Here is a 20,871-nt window from a genome sequence, read left to right as displayed (position 1 = left end):
TTTTCTTTGTCTCCAAGTAGAATTGCGAAAATAGAGAAAATAGTTAACAGCAGATAAAGGTTTATGACAGAAATACACAGTTCAAATATCATCCGGATCTTACTTAACCCAGTACAGATGTCCTAAAAGCAGCAAGAAAGGTATACTGCCAATTGGCAACATTTTCATTTTGATTTCACAGTTTAACTGCCTATTTTGTAAGAAAACTCAACTTTCTTTTGAGTGTATATCACCTTGTCAAAACCTCAGCTTATAACACATGGTGTCAGAGCTAAGGGAAACCAACTGGGAGAAACTGATTGCCATGGAATGCCTACTGATTAGAAGCTGCAAGGATAAATGGAAAAACCAAGGCTTAAATTAAATGATTTCTGACAAGCTAACAACCTGTGAGCTTTTTCAGGAAGCCCAAACCCAGTTGCTGACCTAGAGCAAATTAACATGTGATGTCAGCTTCAGAAAAAAGAATATAGTTACAATGGAGGGAATGTGGGAGCATAGATGATGCTGGTCAGGTTCATTACCGAAGGGAGTAGGAAATCACAAGGAGCTTAGTAGCCTAAATGCTAAGAAGTTGGCATTTTATTGTCCTCAAGAAAGAAAATTCTGCTCATAGCATAACAAGAAAATCAAGGGTTAAAATTCACCATTAATTTGCCAATTTAACTCATACATTTATCCCAAGATTTGAAACAAAGTAAAATGGGCCCACAAAAGAGATTAAAACTTTGTCAAAGTGTGTTTATTCTTCAAGGCTTTTGTTAGCAATTGAATTGTGATCTCCAAAAAGGTATGTTGAGGTACAAATCCATGTACCTATGAATGTGAGCCTGTTTGGAAAAAGGTCACTGAAGGTGTTATCAGTTAGATTAACATGAAGTTATGCTGGAGTACAGTGGATCCTAATCCAATATGACCAGTGGCATCACTAGGGTTGGAGGCACCCAGTGCGGTAATTCATGGTGTCACATCCTCTCATACCAGAGCACAAAGAATCCTTATAATGTTTATTGTACTAGTGTTACTTGTAAATGGTAATTTCCATATATCACTCCTTCTTTTCCTTTAATTACTATATCATTCTCAAAAACAATTATTGATATAGGTTCACAAATACTAATTACCACAATATTACAGCTAAAACACCAGAAAATTTGACAAAATCGGCAACTATAAAAACACCAGAACAACAAAAACAACAGCGTGTGCTTGTAGTGAGTGCAGATGAAACCACGTGATTTGAAGCATCACTGTAATTGGGTAATAATGACAGCTCTGATTGGAGGGCATTCCTCATTGCCATTGAGTTAATTCTGACTCATAGGAGGGCATTAGAAGGTCTACAAAGTAAATTAGCACGGAGTTCTAGCCTTGGAGATACATTGATACATGTAAGCTGGGCTTACGAAAAATGTTTTTGTTGTAACTAACTACAGGGGTATTTTTATTAAAAAATAACAAATTTCTACGGAAACACTGCACAAAAATTTTAAAGACATTTTTGTGTCACCTCCTCTGACAGTGTTACCCTGTGCAGTCTGCACCACCCATGCCCCACTAGTGACACCACTATGACTGGTGTCCTTATAAAAGAGAAGAAAACCAAAAACCAAACCCACTGCTGTTGAGTCAACTTCAACTCATAGTGACCCTATAGGACAGAGTAGAACTGACCCATAGAGTTTCCAAGGAGCGCCTGGTGGATTTGAACTGTTGACCTCTTGGTCAGCAGCTGTAGCACTCAACCACTATGCCATCAGGGTTTCCATAAAAGAGAAGATACACAGAAAAGGGGAGAAAAAGGAAGGACACCATTTGATGCTCCAGGAACTCCTGAAGCTTCTCAAAGCTAGAAGAGAGGCATGGAACAGGTGCTTCCTCAAAGCCACCAAAAGAATCAACATGGCCGGCACTCCGCTCTCAGAATCCTAGTCTCCAGAAGAGTGAAACTCTAAAATTCTCTTCTTATAAGCTGTCTAGTTAGTGGTATTTTCTTATGGCTGCACTAAAAAGCCAATACAGGTTATAACCACAATGCTTAGGCTCTTGGACAGTCAATATTATGTCGTGGACCATCAATATAATGTCGTGGAGCAGTGTTGTGTGAGAGAAGACTATCCTCTTCTGTAATATCATGTGGCCTGAGCTAATGGAACATGGGAGATATGGGAAACACATGCAGGATCTAGTCTGGCTGCAATAACCTCTTTGAAAAGGTGCATGTTTTAGGCTCAGGAAAGACTCACGTGGCCCTGGGCCTGTTTTCACCTTTGGCTGGGATCCAGCAAAGCTTTAATGTTCATTAGGTCTCTCAGATTATAAATAATAGCATTGAGGTTAAATACCATAGAAACAAAAGCATAAAAATAAATAGAAGGAAAGGCATAGATAAAAAATTGTGATCTTTGAAATTATCACCAGTATGCATCAATTATCTATGCAAGGGTGAAATTATGTACCGCCTGTGAAATCATGCAAAATAATGTATAATCCAAAGATCACTCATCTGTGATTCTGTGGGAACATGTATATTTACTAACAAAACCAGTCCTAATGATATTTACTTTCAAATGGTAGTTAAAATTTACAGAGATAATCCCCATGGTGAGCATGATACATCCTAATACATGAGAGATTTCTGTAGAAGTTTATGCTGCTGCAGGCTACTGTTTGTGATAGAACTCTCCATAATTTTGTGATGTGAAGAAGTGGCTGCAAGCATCATTTGAAGAGCATGAGGTATGCTGCAACTCAGCTGTGATGATGACGTCTGTTGGTAACATTTATACCCCATTATTTGGCTTGATAAAATTCAACTAAGAAACATAATAGCATTTAAGGAACACATTTTAATTGAGAGATACCTGTAAATCAAAATCATAAGTCAAAGGTGAGGAGACCATATTTTAGATACAGTCTCATTATTTTCAGTTTAAAATGGATAGCTATAGAGCTACCAAAGTATCAGAGCATATCTCCAAAGTAAAGAGCAAAACTGAGGTGACTGTTTAGATTTAATAATATCCATAACAACAAAAATAAAAATGCAACCCTATATTTTACCTGAACTATTGGAGTGCTTCAATCAAAAGCTCTTTCTAGCCTGGATTAAACAAACAAACAAAAAAACCCAAACCCAGTGCCGGGGCTAGTGGCAATCTTTTTCCTCTAACATTTCAGTGGCGCTGTGAGAATCTCTGAGTGTCCCTCTACAACTACCGAGAGGAAACCTATTTCTTTAGTTACACTGTGGTCAGTTCCGAATGGATCTTCCTCATGGTTCCCCCATTTGTCTGTGCTCAGTGTCAACACTCTCCCACGTGCTGAATTTCATCTCAGAGTAGTCTGGGAAGCAGAGAAGCAAGGAGGGTAAAACCTTGGCTGAAGGAATACTACAAAGCTGAGTTTAGAGTTCACCTGGATACGGGAAGGCCTTACAGGTGACATTTAAAAATACAGGGGAGGCGTGAACATAAACCTATTGATGCAAGTTCCGCAAAGTTTATATACAGGAAATCGGTCTGTTTTTGAGTTCTGAGTATAAAGGTTTTGTATAATAACCCTTATTATGAGGCTTATTCACTTTGTGTGAACATAGATTATCAAGGGGAATAGAAAGAACTTTGTAAAATGCGACAGAATTAAAGAGAGGGAAAGGAAACAATGCAGGGGAGGCAAGGCCTGGATGTGTAATTTGACTTGCTTTTCTGAAGTGAGAGGAATATACATTAAATCACCTGTAATTTACTGGTACCTTACCCAACGCAGGGCCTCTGTACACCCCAAGTGGGGCCTGAAAACAAACCACCACTTGAAAAACGAAAGGCTGTGTACTCACTGTATCAGAGAGTGGTCCACAAATTGCGAAGTTACTTAATGCCAGATTTTCTTTCCCTAAACATATTCATAGAATAATAGCACCCCAGACCGAGGTGTGGGATGGATTCTTCCCCTATAATTTAAGAGAAATTCAAACTCAAAAACTAGGTGAAAGTAGATCTCAATTACAAACTAGTAAAAGTTGTCTAAGGACAAATGGCATAAATTAAGGTATTTTATAGCTACATTGAGTCACCATGATTTGGAAATCACAATATAATTCTGAAAGTTATAAACAATCGTATGTCTTGGTTCACATGGCAACAGGGATACATCCTATAAAGACTCTGGTTTATCTTACTAATGTAATGTTTCCATATGATTTAAATGTAGCCAAGTCTCTTAAATGATCCATAAATGATCCATAAAAGTTTAAAACATTTTAAACTGTCAAATGACAGGAAGATATGAACATTCTTACTCTGTTTTTACATCTGTGGAGATAATACTAAAGAGAAAAAACTGAAAATTCATTCTCACTTTAAGAAGGCAATCAGACATTATTAAAAGGAAGCTGAAAGAAAATTTTTTTTTTCTTTAGATAATATATGGTAAGTCTCTTCCCTTTAGCTGTCTAGAAAAGCAGAGGCTAAAGGGTACTTATGACCCTTGGAGCAAAATAAATTGCATATTTGTTAACTAATTAGGCTGGGCAAAGTTCAAAAGCAAGATTAAATGTGACCATGCTCTCTTCACACTCTTAAATCCCAAATCTCTCCATGGGGTTTTCCTGTCCATTTGGTATAAGTAGACAAGGACTCCTTGGATGTAGAACTGCTGTATCACCTGCCTAAAATGGAATTGCTCATGTTGTCAAGAACTGTGGAACATGTTGGATAGCTAAGAAAAATCACAAAGCTTGGCTAGGGTAGAAGAACTGATCATTCAAAATATGCTTGCTATTAATCTTCTCAAATTCATCTGAAAATACGAGATCCCTGAAGTTTTCACCTAAAACTCAGCCTTTGCTCTTTAAACAATTAAAACAAGCAAGAAAAGCTTCTGTTTTGCAAAGGAATTCTCTAACTCCCTTCTGCAGACATTTGCAACAGGCTTGAATAATAATAAAAGTGATTTTTGCTGAGTCTATTCATACTACAGGTCTTTTTAATACTTCAGTTAATCTTCACACATATAAGAAAGACTTCATGGTAATTCAGTTAGCACTGCAAAGCATCTAAGTTTTCTTAAGAAGTTTATGCATGTAATCATCTCAGTTCAAATATATTTTCATTTCTTTTTGAAAATTTATTTATTTTTTACAATTTACATTGTTTCAATTTACATTAGTTGTGTCAGAGTATAATGTCATCTTTTAAAAAGCACTTTAGAGACTTTTATGAGTTAAATTATATAACCTCTAGGAATATATATTTTGATGTAAATAATCTCTATGGATAGATACTTTATAACAATTCATATGAATATATAACTTGATGACTAGAAAGAAAACTAAAATAATATAATGATTATGTGTCATTTCTTCATATGGGACTCTGTACTCAAAACAATATGTTGGAGACACTATTTTAAGATCACACTTCATTAGTTCTGAATGTCCACTGATTTTCTACTTACGGCATTGCTTTTCATGTTCTTTTTCATCATGAATATCAGCTATGCATAAAAAAAGCAATTTAACAATGAAGACTTTTAATGATATGAAATTTTTACAGGAAGTATATATCCTTTGAAATTGAATGTCTTCTCTTTGAAGTATACTTCCTATATATAAATCTGTGATTTATTTTTTCACTTCAAATATATCTTTGCATATATATAAAGAAATCTCATGTTTGAAGTGAAAAAAAGGGTATATATATATATTATATATATATATATATATATATATATATATATATATATATGGAGCTCTGGTGACACAGTGGTTAAGAGCTCGGCTGCTTAGAAAAAGGTCGCAGTTCAAATCCATCAGCTGCTCCTTGGAAATCCTATGGGGCAGTTCTCTGTCCTATAGGGTCATTATGAGCCAGAATCAACTTGATAGCAATAGGTATATGTGTATGTATATATAAAAAATATATATATATATAAATTATTAATCCAAGAAGAGTTCAATTGATGTATTTTGTTTTCAGGACTTATTTAGTGTATAAAATACAATAATAGAAAGAAAATTACCAAAAAATTATTTCTAGTCTGAAACAATAGGCTTTTAGAAAATAAAATGATGATTTTAGAAATTATGCTCTCTTGACGATTAAAAAACCCAACATATTAACTGTCACTTACAAAACTGCTGATTTCTTCAATATTTCATACCCACAAATGGTCTTTTTATATCATAAGCTGTTTTTGGAAGGGAGGGGGGAAGACAGGATTGGCAATCTACTTCTGAAATGTCAGTCTTGAAAACTCTATGGAGCAGTCCTTCTCTGCACACATGGGGTCACCATGATTTGGAATCGACTCAACAGCAACTAGTTTCATAACAACAACATACATTATTTTGACAGAAATCATTTTAAAATAATCTAAATTGTTATGCAAGTAATATTATGACTTAATACCTACTGTATAATTCAATTCACCCTCTTATGAACACATCATGCAGACTGAAGGCATTCAAGTGAACAATTTCACTGGAATCCTTCTTACAATTTGTAAGTAACCATCTGAATTTGAATTTTAAAACTCGAAGAATAAATGCCTACAAATTAAAGTGTCAATGAGTCCTGTGAATTGCACATGGAAAATGTGAAACTAATGAAATGATCCCATTCCAATACCTTTTGAATTGGGACATTTTGGCTGTATTGCATCCTCAGAAAAATAAATACAAATAACAGATTTTTTTTTAATTGCCAATACATTCCCTATAAAAAGACACTGATTGAGTGGAATCTTATACTGAAATGTTGGGGAATAAGTCATGTAATCTTATTTGTTGTACAAATTTATAATGTTAGAAGTAAAAGATTACAATCTTGTCTAATGAGATTCATTTACATTTAGTAAAGCTTAATAAAATACAAAGGAGAGTAAGTTACTAATCCTAAATGCTATCCCTAAAATATTTAGTGATAATTTCCCCATGTATCTAGAGAAGGAAAATACATATTAGGCCTATGAAAATGCAAATAGTGGCACTAACCACCTGCTTAATAACAAAGGCAAGTGGGGCCTGTTTCTAAAATATAATTCCATTTCTATTTATTAGGAATTTTGAATACTTGATAACTTACTAAAAACCACAGAGCAGATGTTTTCTCCATAAAGCCTTTAAGCTTTTTAAAATATTAGGGTTTGGATGATTGACTAGGCCAGTGCTTACAATGAGTCAGATGTATTTGTATGTTGTTGTTGTTAGTTGCAATTGGGTTGGGTCCAACTCATAGCAACCCTATACAGAACAGAATGAAACACTGCCCATTCCTGCGCCATCCTCATAATCCTTGCTGTGTTTGCTCATTGCTGCAGTCACTGCGTCAATCCATGTCATTAAGGGTCTTCCTCTTTTTCACTGACCCTCTACTTTACCAAGCATGATGTCCTCCGGGAACGGTCCCTCCTGATAACATGTCCAAAGTATGTGAGATGAAGTCTCGTCATCCTTTCTTCTAAGGAGCATTCTGGTTGTACTTCTTCCCAGACATACTTGCTTGTTCTTCTGAAGTTGTTGTTGTTAGGTGCCATTGAGTTGGTTCAAACTTACAGAGACTCTACGTACCACAGAACGAAACCCTGCCTGGTCCTGCACTATGTTCACGACCATTGTTATGCTTGAACCCACTGTTGCAGCCACTCTGTCAATCCATCTTTTCTGCTCACCCTGTACTTTACCAAGCTTGATGTCCTTCTCTATGGACTGATCCCTCCTGACAATATGTCTAAGTACATAAGATGCAGTGTCAGCATCCTTGGTTCTAAGGAGCATTCTGGTTACACTTCTTCCAAGAGAGCTATGTTCATTCTTTTGGCAGTCCATGGTATATTCAATATTCTTCACAAACACTACAATACAAAGAATTGATGCCTTTGAATTGTGGTGTTGGTTCTTCATGGTATACTCAACATTCTTTGACAAAACCATAATTCAAATGCAGCAATTCTTCTTCAGTCTTCCTTATTCATTGTCTAGCTTTCGTGAGCATATGATGTGATTGAAAATGCCATGGTTTGGTCTAGTTGCACCTTAGTCCTCAAAGTGACATCTTCACTTTTTAGTACCTTAAAGTGGTCTTTTGCAGCAGATTTGTCCAATGCAATACATCCTTTGATTTCTTGACATCTGCTTCCATGGCATTGATTGTGGATCCAATTAAAATGAAATTATTGACAATTACTTTCTCTGTTTATCATGATGATGCTTATTGGTTCAACTGTATTTTTGTTTTCTTGATATTCATACGTAAACCACGCTAAATGCTGCATTCTTTGATCTTCATCAATAAGTGCTTCAAGTTCTCTTCACTTTCAGTAAGCAAGGTTGTGTAACCTGCAGATCATGGGTCGTTAATGAGTCTTCCTTCAGTCCTAATGCCACATTCTTCTTCATACAGTCCAGCATCTCGGATTATTAGCTCAGCATACAGACTGAATAAGTATGGTGAAAAGATGCAACCCTGATATACACCCTTCCAAACTTTAAACCACACAGTATCCCCTTGTTCTGTTCAAACAGCTGCCTCTTGGTCCATGCTCAAGTTTCTCATAAGCACAATTAAGTTTTCTGGAATTTCCATTTTTCTCAATGTTATTCATAATTTGTTATGATCCACATAGTTGAATGCCTTTGCATAGTCAATAAAACTCAGGTAAACATCTTTCTGGTATTATCTGCTTTCAGCAAAGACCCATCTGACATCAGCAATGACATCCCTCATTCCATCTATTCTTCTGAATCCAGTTTGAATTTCTAGAAGTTCCCTGTCAATATGCTGCTGTTTTTAAATTTTCTTCAGCATAATTTTACTTGCATGTAATATTAATGATATTGTTTGATAATGTCCTAATCCCATTGGATCATTTTTCTTTGGAATGAGCACAAATAAGGATCTCTTCCAGTTGGTTTGGCCAGTAGCCGTCTTCCACTTTTCTTGGCATAGATGAGTAAGCGCTTCCAGGATTGCATCCATTTGTTGAAACACATCAGTTGATATTCTGTCAGTTCCTGGAGTCTTGTTTTTTTTTGCCAATGTCTTCAGTGCAGCTTGGAGCTTTTCCTTCAGTACCATTGGTTCTTGATCATTTGCTACCTTCTGAAATGGCTGAATGTCCACCAGTTCTTTTTGGTACAGTGACTCTGTATACTCCTTTCATCTTCTTTTGATGCTCTCTGATTGACTGAGTTTTTTGGCCACAGAATCTTTCAATATTCCAACTTGAGGCTAGAATCTTTTCTTCAGTGCTTTTAGCTTGAGAAATACAGAGTGTGTTCTTCCCTTTTGGTTTTCTAACATCAGGCCTTTGCACATTTCGTTATAATACTTTGTCTTCTTGAGCTGCCCTTTCAAAACTTCTCTTCAGCTGATTTACTTCATCATTTCTTCTGTTCTCTTTAGCTACTTTACATTCAGAAACAAGTTTCTGAGTCTCTTCTGACATCCATGTTGGTATTTTTTTTTTTCTGCCTTTTTAATGACCTTTTACTTTCTTCATGGATGATATCCGTAACGTCATCTCACAACTCAACTGGTTTTTGCTCTTTAGTGTTTAATTCATCAAATCTATTCCTGAAATGGTCTCTAAATTCAGGTAGGATATACTCAAGGTTGTACTTTGGCTCTTGTGCACTTCTTTTAATTTTTTTGTACTTGCATATGTGCAATTGATGGTCTTTTCTGCATTTGGTCCCTGGCCTTTTTCTGACTGATGATTTTGAGCCTCTCCACCATCTGTTTCCACAGAAGTAGTCAATTCGATTCCTGTGTATTCCATTTGACGAATTCCATGTGTATACTCGCTGATTATGTTGCTGAAAAAAGGTATTTGCAATGAAGAAGCTGTTGCTGTTGCAAAATTCTACCATGCCATCTCTCACGTTGTTTCTATCACCACAGCTATATTTTCCACTACTGATCCTTCCTCTTCATTTCCAGCTTTCACATATGAATCATCAGTAATTATCAATGCATCTCGATTACATGTTTGATCAATTTCAGACTGCAGAAGTTGTTAAAAATTTTTAATTTCTTCATCTTTGGCATTCGTGGTTGGTGCATAAATTTGAGTAACGGTCATATTAACTGGTCTTCCTTTTAGGTGTACTGGTATTATCCTATTACTGACAGCATTGTAATTCAGGATATATCTTGAAGTGTTCTTTTTGTCAATGAATACGACGCCATTTCTCTTCAATTTGTCATTCCCAGCATAGTAGCATATGATTGTGTGATTCGAAATGGCCGATACCAGTCCATTTCAGTCCACTAATGCCTAGGACAGCAATATTCAAGAGTTCTACTTCATTTATGACAACTTCCATTTTTCTTAGATTTGTATTTTATACATTTCACGTTCCAACAATTAATGGATAATTGCAGTTGTTTCTCCTCATTTTTAGTCACGTCACATCAGCAAATGAAGTCCAGAAAGCTTTGTTCTATCCATGTCATTAAAGTCAACTCCAATTTGAGGAGGGAACTCTTCCCCAGTCGTATTTTCAGTGCCTTCCAACCTGTGGGGCTTATCTTTTGGCACTATATCAGAAAATGTTCTACTGCTATTCATAAGGTTTTCATGGGTCATTTTTTTTTTTTTAAGAAGTAGATTGCCTGGTCCTTCTTCTTACCCTGTCTTAGTCCGAAAGCTTCGCTAAAACCTGTCCACCACGGGTGACCCTGCTGGTATTTGAATTACCAGGATCACAGCTTCCTGCATCATAGCACCATGTAACCCACCATGGTACAACAAACTGACAGAAGAGTAGTTGATATCTGCATACCAAAAATTTTTAGGCTATCTTGAATATTTTTTTAAAGCTAGGATCACAAGTGTTTAGCTTTAATGAGATTACCATTTTTTGAAACAGGGACAAGCTCAGAAGTTTGTTTTTTGTTTTAATTTCTAAGCATAATTATGCTCTTTTAAACACTTTCATAGATGAATTGTGTGATGGATAAGCTTCGTATTTATTAGATTTACCCATACATAGGACCCTGAATTGTGAAATCACATCTCAAAGCCAACACAAAGAATTATAAAAGCAAATGGAGAAAATAGCTGGTAAAATGCAGAACTCAAAAAATATTAAAAGAATTAATCCAATTAAGCCCAACTGGCAGAAAATTGTAGAAAATAAAATCCCACTGCTTGTACACAACATACACACACACACACATTCAGATGCACGCACACAGAAGTCCACAGGCTTGTCCTAGGGCCGAAGGTGATTTTCTTCCCTTAACTTTAGGTGAGCCTGCAGCAGCAGCACTTGCCACACAGTGACTGATGCTGCCTTTTTGTCTGAATGGTGAGGAAAAGAAGCAGGAGCGATTAGGACTGCTGTATCCATTTTTTCTCAAAAGTCTATTAATATGGTCTAGACTTAGAATAAAAAAAAAGTATATCCTACAAAGAATTTTTTTTAAAGATGGTAAGAGGAATGAGGTTTATTCATATTCATATTCAACAGAGTTGTTGCTGGAGAACAGTTAACTACACAAATTTAGTTCCCAGAAAAGCTTGCAGATTCTCTTTCTGAAAGTTCCAAAGAAAAGAGAAAATAGCCGACTTGCTTAGCTGGTTTAATTTGTCCCAGAGACATGGTGATAATTTATAACAACAAAATGCAAACCCACTGCCGTCAGACTCATAGCAACTCTATAGGATGGAGTAGAACTGCCCCATTGGGTTTTCAAGACTGTAATCTTTATGCGAGCAGAGTGGCACAACTTTCTTCTGCTTAGTGGCTAGTGGCTTCGAACCACTGACCCTTCAGTTAGCAGCTGAGTGCTTTAACCACTGTGCCAACAGGGCTCCAACTGGTGATAATTTATAGGTGTTTGTTGGTAATAATTTACAGATGTTTTAAAATAGTTATTGACTATATACTTTTATTTGAATATAAAAAAATCTAGCAGTTATGTAAACATTCATTTATCTCAGATGCTTGAAGATCCAAAGATCTACATCTGATAGTAAACAGACTCTCATACAGGCAGCCAAGATGGAGATGTGTGACTAATGAAATTATGAAATAATATTTACATTAGGAGGAGATTAATAGGCAAAATATTTTCTAAAGAGTTGCAAAGGAGGGTAAGAGTATTTCTACTAAAAAAAGTTATCACTTGGATTATCACACAGAAGCTCAAATTTATACTGGGTCTTGAAGGATGGATAAAAAACTGCAGAAGGAATAAAATGAACTCAGGCATGGCTATAAGAAAGCAGAATGGATGTTTGGCACAGTTTAGTGGACAAGCTTGGATGTGCCAGGTATTGAATTTATTTCATTTAATTAGAAAAATGGAAAAATATTTTCCCATTTCCCCCTATGTACAGAAATGAATGCTCTTTCAAATCCAACCTATTTTAGATATCACTGTCTATGCAATACTGGCTTTTGCAATGGGCAGTGGCAAAAATCAAAACAATCCATTTAGTTTAAAAGGTCAATCCAACACTGGTATGAAGAAAAAGAAGGAACAGTAGAGACCCTAATAATGAGAAAAGTAAGAACACTTGATGTAAAAAGGATAAGAACCAGGGTGGTGGTGGTCTCTAAAACCATTTCTGATCATGTTAGTTTGTGTAGTTGTCATTCCCTACAGGCTGTTACTATTGAATGAAGAAATTTAAACCTTCGCAGTGTAAGCATCTGGAGCCCTTTAATGCATGGAGTAAAAGCTGTATGCCCCTCTTTAACCTTCAAGAATACTTACTGTAATAGATAAAATAATTAATATTAATAAAATCTGATAGTAAAAAGGCCAAATAATGTTTAATGCAGTGATATATGATGGCCATGATTTCAAATTCTTTAGAGGTATGAAATTTAAATATGTCTTATAAAATTCCCTATCAGTTATATTCACTGTTTAGTGAAAATCGTATTTACATTGAATCTTAAAGTGACCAAGAGAGTGTATGTTAGAGTAGGGATATGGGCTGTATTTTTTATCGTTAACTTTCACACTTTCATCCTCCTATGAATTACATTCCTATAAAACATTCACATAATATTCATGTTTCTTTTCTCACTATTTCACGAACACGTTCCCTATAAAAAATTAACTTCATTTCTTCATATCATTTATTTGTCTGATTCATAAAATTATATATGCACAAAGAAGCTCACTAAATTTTTTGAAAAATTAAAAAAGAATAAATTTCATGAAAGTTCTCTTTACAGTACAGCCAGAGAACAGGCTGAGTAGAGAATTAGGCATGGATTTTGTGTCTTCATTTTGTGATATGTACAGCAGTTTTAAGTAGACAAGTAAACTGTCATTTCACTCAAATTTCCTCTTGTATTTTGATCTACATAGTTTAAATGCATTGTTATTGCAATTAGATATAGCATTCTAAATTAAAAAAAACAGCTCTGGTTATTTTCATGGGAACAATGAAAACAGTTTAACATATTCTTGCTTTGAATTTTAACATACAGAGACCTTTCCACTACATGCAAACTGGAATACAACTTCTTTCAGTGAAAATATGCAATTATTGTGGGTAATCTTTCCCCTTTCCTTTGTAATTGGTAAGAGTTTATTACACTTGAATTTAACATAACTATTGGAACTCACGGATTCCGATTCATAGCGACCCTGTAGGACAGAGAAAAACTGCCCAGAGGGTTTCTAAGGAGCGGCTGGTGGATTCAAACTGCCAACCTTTTGGATAGTGGCCAAGCTCTTAACCACTATGTCACCAGGGCTCCAGGCTGAATTTAACATAGTTAGGTGACTTTTACAGCCAATTTCTCTTTTACCACGTGAAATGCAGCCATTTAGAACTGATAGTCTCCCTTTCTTTAGGCATATTTATGTTGGAAATACTATAATCATTAACAAAAAATTGCTTGTACAAAATTAAAAAAACAACAACACTGAAACTCATTAAGGCTTTAAAATCTGTAATAGTTGGAAGCTAACACTAAACACTGATGATTTTAAATTCATCCTAAAACAGTGAAATTAAATAATATTATAAAGGGAAATCCATTTTCACCCAGGCCACTATAAACACATGGATTAAAAGAAGTGCTGAGGAACAGACACCTTGAAATACAACTTAAATAATGTTGCAATGACTTTTAACAACTGGGAAACTACAAGAAAATTATAAATACTCCTACAGAACAACTATCTATCTATAATAGAAAAGGGCTATCTCTTGCTGCTCACTAAAAACAAGCAAAAAGACAGGCAGTCAAACAAACAAAACTCGACAATGTTTAAGATGCTATTGTTGTTAGTTGTCTCTGAGTAGGCTTCACCTCACGGTGGCCTTATGTATAACAGAACAAAATGTTGCCCAGTCATGCTTTCCCGAAATGGTTATATGTTGGCCAATACTTTTTGGCACAGTGACTCTATATTCCTTCCATCTTCTTTTGATGCTTCCTGTGTCATTCAACCATTCAAATTTTTGCACATAGAATCTTTCAGTAATGAAACATGAAGTGTGAATTTTTTCTTCAATTCTTTCAGTTGTAGAAATGCTGATTGTGTTCTTCCCTTTTGATTTCCTAGCTCCAGGTCTTTGCACATTTCATCGTAACACTTTACCTTGTCTTCTTCAGCCATCCTTTGTAATCTTCTGTTCAGTTTTTTTTACTTCATTTCTTCCATTTTCTTTATCTGCTCTGTGCTTAAGATCAAGCTTCAGAGTCCCTGATGAAATCCACTTTGGTATTTTTCTTCTTTCTTGTTTTTTTAATGACCTTTTACTTTCTTTATGCTGCATGAGGTCCTTAATGTCTTCCCACAGTCCTTCTGGTCTTTAATCATTAGTATTTTGTGCGTCAAATCTATTTTGAGATGGTCTGTAAATTCAGGCAGGATATATTCAAGGATGTATTTTGGCTCTTGTGAAATTGCTTTCATTTTCTTTAGCTTCAGCTTGAACTTGCACATGGCAATTGATTGTTCCATAGCCAGCTCCAGGATTTGTCTTGACTGATGTTATTGAGCTTCTTCGTCATCTCTCTCCATATAGTTGATTTAATTCCTGCGTAATCCATCTGATGAGATCCAATTGTATAGTCATTGACTATGTTGCTGAAAAAAGTATTTCAATGAGTAAGTCATTGGTCTTGCAGAATTCTACCATGCCATCTTCAGCATTGCTTCTATCACAAACGATATATTTTCCAACTACTGATTTAAGATGTTGGCAAGATGTATTGAATATACCGTGGGCTGCCAGAAGAATGCACAAAACTGTCTTGGAAAATAGAGCCAGAATGCTTCTTAGAAGTGAGAATGGCGAGACTTTGTCTCACATACTTTGAACATGTTATCAGGAGGGACCAGTTCCTGGAGAAGGACATCATGGTTGGTAAAGTGGAAGGTCAGCAAAGAAGAGGAAGACCCTCAATGAGCTGGATTGACACAGGTGCTCCAACAATGGGCTCAAACACAGCAATGAGTCTGAGGACGGTGCAGGACTGGGCAGTGCTTCCTTCTGTTGTGCACAGGTCGCTATGAGTTGGAACTGACTCAACAGAGCCTAACAATGACTGACCCTTCTTTTTTTCCAACTTCTGCATGCCAATCACCAGTAATTACCAATGTATCTTCATTACACATTTGATCAAACTGTAGCAGGTTTTAAAAATGTTCAATTTCTTCATCTTTGACATTTGTGTTTTGCATAAACTTGAATAATAGTCATATGAACTGGTCTTCCTTGTAGGCATATGGATATTTACTGTAAAAATGTTCAATTTCTTCATCTTTGACATTTGTGTTTTGCATAAACTTGAGTAATAGTCATATAAACTGATCTTCCTTGTAGGCGTATGGATATTTCCTCTACTATACTAGCTGTATTTACAAACTGCGGAGTATCTAGTTTGCAATTATATTTCAAACTTGCAGTAACTAGTTCATGTCATTGCAAAACTGAAATGCTTTAGTCATCATTTATAAAGATGCCTGCTAATATAACATAAAACATGAAAACACATGATAATACATTTTAATGGGGTAGTGTTTTTTCAGTGGTAGAATTATCCCTTCCATCTGGGACACCTGGATTTGATTTCTGGCCAGTGTACCTCATGTAAGCCACCACCCATCTGTGAAGGCTTGCTTGTTGCTATGATGCTGAATAAGTTTTAGCACAGATTCCAGAGTAAGAGAGAGTAGGAAGAAAGCACTGGCAATTTATTTGTGATAAACAGCCAATGAAAACCTTATGGATCACAATAGTTCAATCTGCTAATTATCATAAGGATGGTGCAGGATAGGGCTTGTGTTTGCACAGGGTGATCGTGAGTCAGGGATCAGCTCCACAGCCTCTAACAACAACTACAACAATACGTTTTTAAAGAACAAAGAAAAGGAACATGATAGAGAAAAGAAAAAGGAAATCCCTGCTTTTTGCATATAAAATTATCATTGTGCATGTGTGTGTGTGCATGTGGGTTGATAGCAAAAGAGAAAGAGCTCTCAGCACTGAGGTGTGATAGAGTTACACGTTATGCAGGAACATCTTCTGAGAAGCATCCTCCCCTCCCAAAAAGGAGGCTTTTAAGTAACATAATACCCTCTCTATAGCAATTATATCTTTCATTTTTTTTTTAATGGTATGATAATGCAATGTAGATAATACCTCACAAATTTAGAAAAGTCACAGCTTAAATAACTTATTACTACAAGGCAAAGCAACTTTGAAGAAATATTCTATGGGTTTACTTTTAACTTTAGTTGAGCCATGTTGCTTATTCTCATTATTCCTACTAAGTATTTTAAATAATTATCGATCTTCTTCTCTGGGTACTAAGGAAAACAAAAATGTTTCATATTAAATCGTGATGATGGAAGAAACATAGGCAATAACTAGTGAAACGTTTTCGCTGACAATAATTTACTTCACTTTTTGAGCTTACTAATTCAGATTTAAAAGGTGCCCAGTCCTGTGTATTTTCATCAGAAAAATTTATTGACAATTTAACAGAAAGAAACTCATACTATTATATTTTCACATACTCTGTATTCACACAGCACTGTACCTACACATATCTGTTCTTCAGTTATCAATGAAGTATACAAAACTGTTGAATAAACTGAACATTCATCACTTCATTACTAAGTCTTTGAGAAATAAAATCTTGATGTGGCTATCAAATAATATGCTTCACAACAAAGAGTTGGCTGTATCAAATGATCTTGTGGATTCTTACCAGTTCTTTTAAGTAATGTAAAAGAAAGAAAAAAAAATCAAAACTCCAATTGGCAGAGCTGCCATATTGCATAACTTCAGTGGGTACCACTCACATCATAATCTATGTAGATGCCTCTTCCTGGGTTATATATTGTAGTCCCTGGGTGATACAGATGGTTAAGTGCTCTACTACTAATGAAAAGTTTGGCAGTCAACATCCACCCAGAGTTGCCTCAGAAGAAAGGCCTGGTGATCCACTTCTGAAAAATACGCTATTGAAAACCCTATGGGGCACAGTTCTACTCTTAACACATGTGGAGTCACCCTGAGCCAGAATTGACTTGATGGCAACTGGCAGTTGTATAAAAAAACTAAAAACCAAACCTGTTGCAGTCAAGTTGATTCCATCTCATAGTGACCCTACAGGACAGAGTTGAATTGCCCCACAGGGTTTCCAAGGAGCTCCTGGTGGGTTCCAACTGCTGACCTTTGGTTAGCAGCTGTAATTCTTCACCACTATACCACCAGGGTTTCCAATAGTTGTATAGTATACAGGGTATGTGACATTACACAGTGTGTATACCTATATTATTTGGGTCTTATTGGAAAAAACGACCATATTTTGAAAGTGAGTGTGCATGTGGGACTGGCCAGTTTCCTAAGATAAACATGAAAGTTTTCCCCAAAAGATTCACAATAAAGCAGGGAATATGGTAAAGTATAAGTACTAAACCCTGGTGGTGCAGTGGTTAAGAGCTTGGCTGCTAACCAAAAGGTCAGTAGTTTGAATCCACCAGCCACTCCCTGGAAACTTTATCGGGCAGTTCTACTGTGTCCTATAGGGTCCATATGAGTCGGAATCAACTCAATGACAATGGGTTAATTATCACTCAGCAAGGTATACTGATGTGCTTATTCTTCTAAAAGTATAACTATCAATAATGTTTTTGTCAATATATTAAATTATTTAATACAGTCTGTGCTATAGGAATTGAAAAAATCCAAATTTATAAAAAATATACAATTATGACAAAATAAATAAGCCTGTATGTGAAGAAATTGGGAAAAAAAATTAGTTTCCATGAATGTTGGCTATGTTTATTCATGGTGCTCCGAATATTTGAACCTAAGATCTCAGGATGTGAACTACTCATCTCTGCTCTATTCCAATTTAAGCTTCTATTAAAAATTGGTTTGCTGATTTATCAGGCATATCTTTTATAAATCCAAACCAATATGTCAAAACACTATTGAGTGAAGAAAAGGAGTTACTGAAAAGAGAAAGCACTACTTCTTCATAAGACTAAAAATGACTTCTTCTACCATATAACTTGATTTTTTCTTCAATTTTTCATTAAGAATCTTCTATAAAATTAAAACCTGAAAAAAAGTTTGGAATTACAACAATTATGAAGCAGGTACACAGACTTAATTACAGCATTTACAAAATAAATATTATAATATTAAAATTACTATCTGTAGATTGAAATGTACATACTGTAATTACATCCTGCAAAGCCACCCTGAAGGTCTAGTGGACCATGCAACGTGAGAACTGAAAAATCCAACTGTGCAGCTATTTCCAACCTGTAGTCTGTCTTCACATCTTCTGATTAGTGAAAATTGTAAAAATTTTGAGGAATGACTTAAAAGTTTACAATGAAGTTTCCATTTAGAAAATCCTGTGATTTTCAACCACAAAAAAAAAAAAAAAAATCTAACTTATCTTCAGAAACAAAGAGAGATTCTACCATAAATGTAGTCCTGAATAAAGCAGCACATATAATCGTTTTGGTTGAAATTTGAAGAATCTGTATGTGTCTTCAAACTCACTAAAGATTTCCCAAATCAAAAGCAAAGGATTACGCTATTTGAGAGAATTGTTTTACGCTCGGTTAAAAAAAATGTTTTAAAATATTAATTTTTTCATTTTTAGTTTTAAGTTGCTGTTTTGCAAGATTATTATTTTCTCTTCATTAAGTGCCTAATGAGTTGTATAAAACCTATTTTCAAATTGTTAAATGATATGGCAATGAATATATAATACAGCCTCTTCCCTCCACCAGATAAAAGTCTTGCTATACCTGTGGTGCTTTTTTCACTCATAATTAAATGTCAGAATGACTCACATTCTAGGTTAGGATAGTTCAAGTTGCTGAGGCCTGAATTGTTCACAATTCACCATATTTTGAAAATTAGTTTTGTGCCACATCAGTGGTTAAGATGATCAGTAGGGCTTCAGTTGAACCTTGAAATAGATTTTAATAGGTCAGGTTTCAAGTGAACCCTGAAGCTAGGACCAGGTGCAGAACGAACAGGTGACATTCATAGGACATTCATCAAGTAGCTATTTAGAATCAGAATCTACTAACATAAAAATTTTTAGGCCAGATTTTATCGTGCTTAATGACACTGCAATCATGTAAGAGCTGATATTTATTCTGGGGTATGATATCAGCAATTAGAAATAGCTACATGAATAATATACAAATTAATGCTAAATATTTAGGAACATAAATGTGACTGAATAAGTAAAGCCATACTAAGGGCAGTAGTAGTTACCGAAATGCTCATTACCATAAGCGCCTGTCTTTTCATAGATAAACTTATCTTTTAACAAATGCCTCAAAGGCAGTGAGTCGAACTGTGACTACAGATATTTCTCCCACTTTGCAATTATGATGAATGCAAATTAAACTTACAAAACAAAAACACAAAAGAAGTATTGGTCATTATTCAAAACTATATTTGGACTTTAAAGAAAATCACTTCAGATTTTCAGCAATATGGGCACCAAAACAGCCTATAAAGCAAGCATTCTAAGTACATCTAGAAATTACTTACAGCATTTTCAAAAACTTTTTTAAAAATTTAAGTGTTTTCTCACTGCTATGTTAGACAAATCCTGAAGCACCAAGCATGAAGTAGATGGGTATACCAGAAGCTCAAGAAGCAATCATGTATTTGTTTTCAATCAAAAACTATAATCCTGATTAAAACACCACAGGTACTTAGAAAACTCAGACCTTTTGTATAGATCTCTGATCTAGAAAATTGGGTTTGCATCTCCTCAGAGGGGAAATAGCATTCGAGACGAGAAGCTGAAGCTTATCTTCCTCCATGGAGCCGGGACCCACTCAAGGTTCTATGAAGGATGTAAAAAGGCAGGCTAGTAAACATGCATGCACATGCACACCACACACACACACACACACACACACACACACACAGAGGAGACTCTGGCAAATAAAACTTGCCTGCTTGGCCTCAGAGCAAACCCCAGTTTGGCAAGAGGGCTGGGGGAATACCTCTTTGAAAATTTAATAAGCGTAGATTTGTCCTCACGCAGATCACCTTGATCAAACAGAAAATCCCAAATCAAGAAATTAATTTCTGGTGCTCCCACTCCGTCATGCTCCAAGGTACTACCAGAAGCAAAAGAATATCTTCTGTGGAGGAGTGCACCCTCAAATACGAGATCACAATCTTAAATTATAAAATACACTAGAAAACAAGTCTCCAAAAATGAGTGTCTGCTGAAACAAATAAAGCAATCTAATTAAAAAAAAAAAAAAAAACTCAGATTTTGAGAACCTGTAACTTCAGAAACTTGAATTTCCAAAATCCAAATACAAAATAAGCATACTTAAATTATTAAAAGCTAAAAAAAAAGAGAAAAAAATTTTAAAT

The 20,871-nt window shown here is 35.5% G+C and overlaps 1 protein-coding gene across 2 annotated transcripts in view; it reads right to left on the bottom strand.

Moving 5' to 3' along the window:
- Nucleotides 1-20,871, bottom strand: part of NCAM2 (neural cell adhesion molecule 2) — a 554,474-nt gene that overhangs the window by 79,874 nt on the left and 453,729 nt on the right. The gene's annotated exons all lie outside the window — the stretch shown is intronic.

Source organism: Loxodonta africana, chromosome 20 (genome assembly GCF_030014295.1).
Source record: "Loxodonta africana isolate mLoxAfr1 chromosome 20, mLoxAfr1.hap2, whole genome shotgun sequence".
NCBI lineage: Eukaryota > Metazoa > Chordata > Mammalia > Proboscidea > Elephantidae > Loxodonta > Loxodonta africana.
The sequence above is the reverse complement of the archived record's forward strand: the minus strand, read 5'-3'. Positions and strand labels throughout refer to the sequence as shown.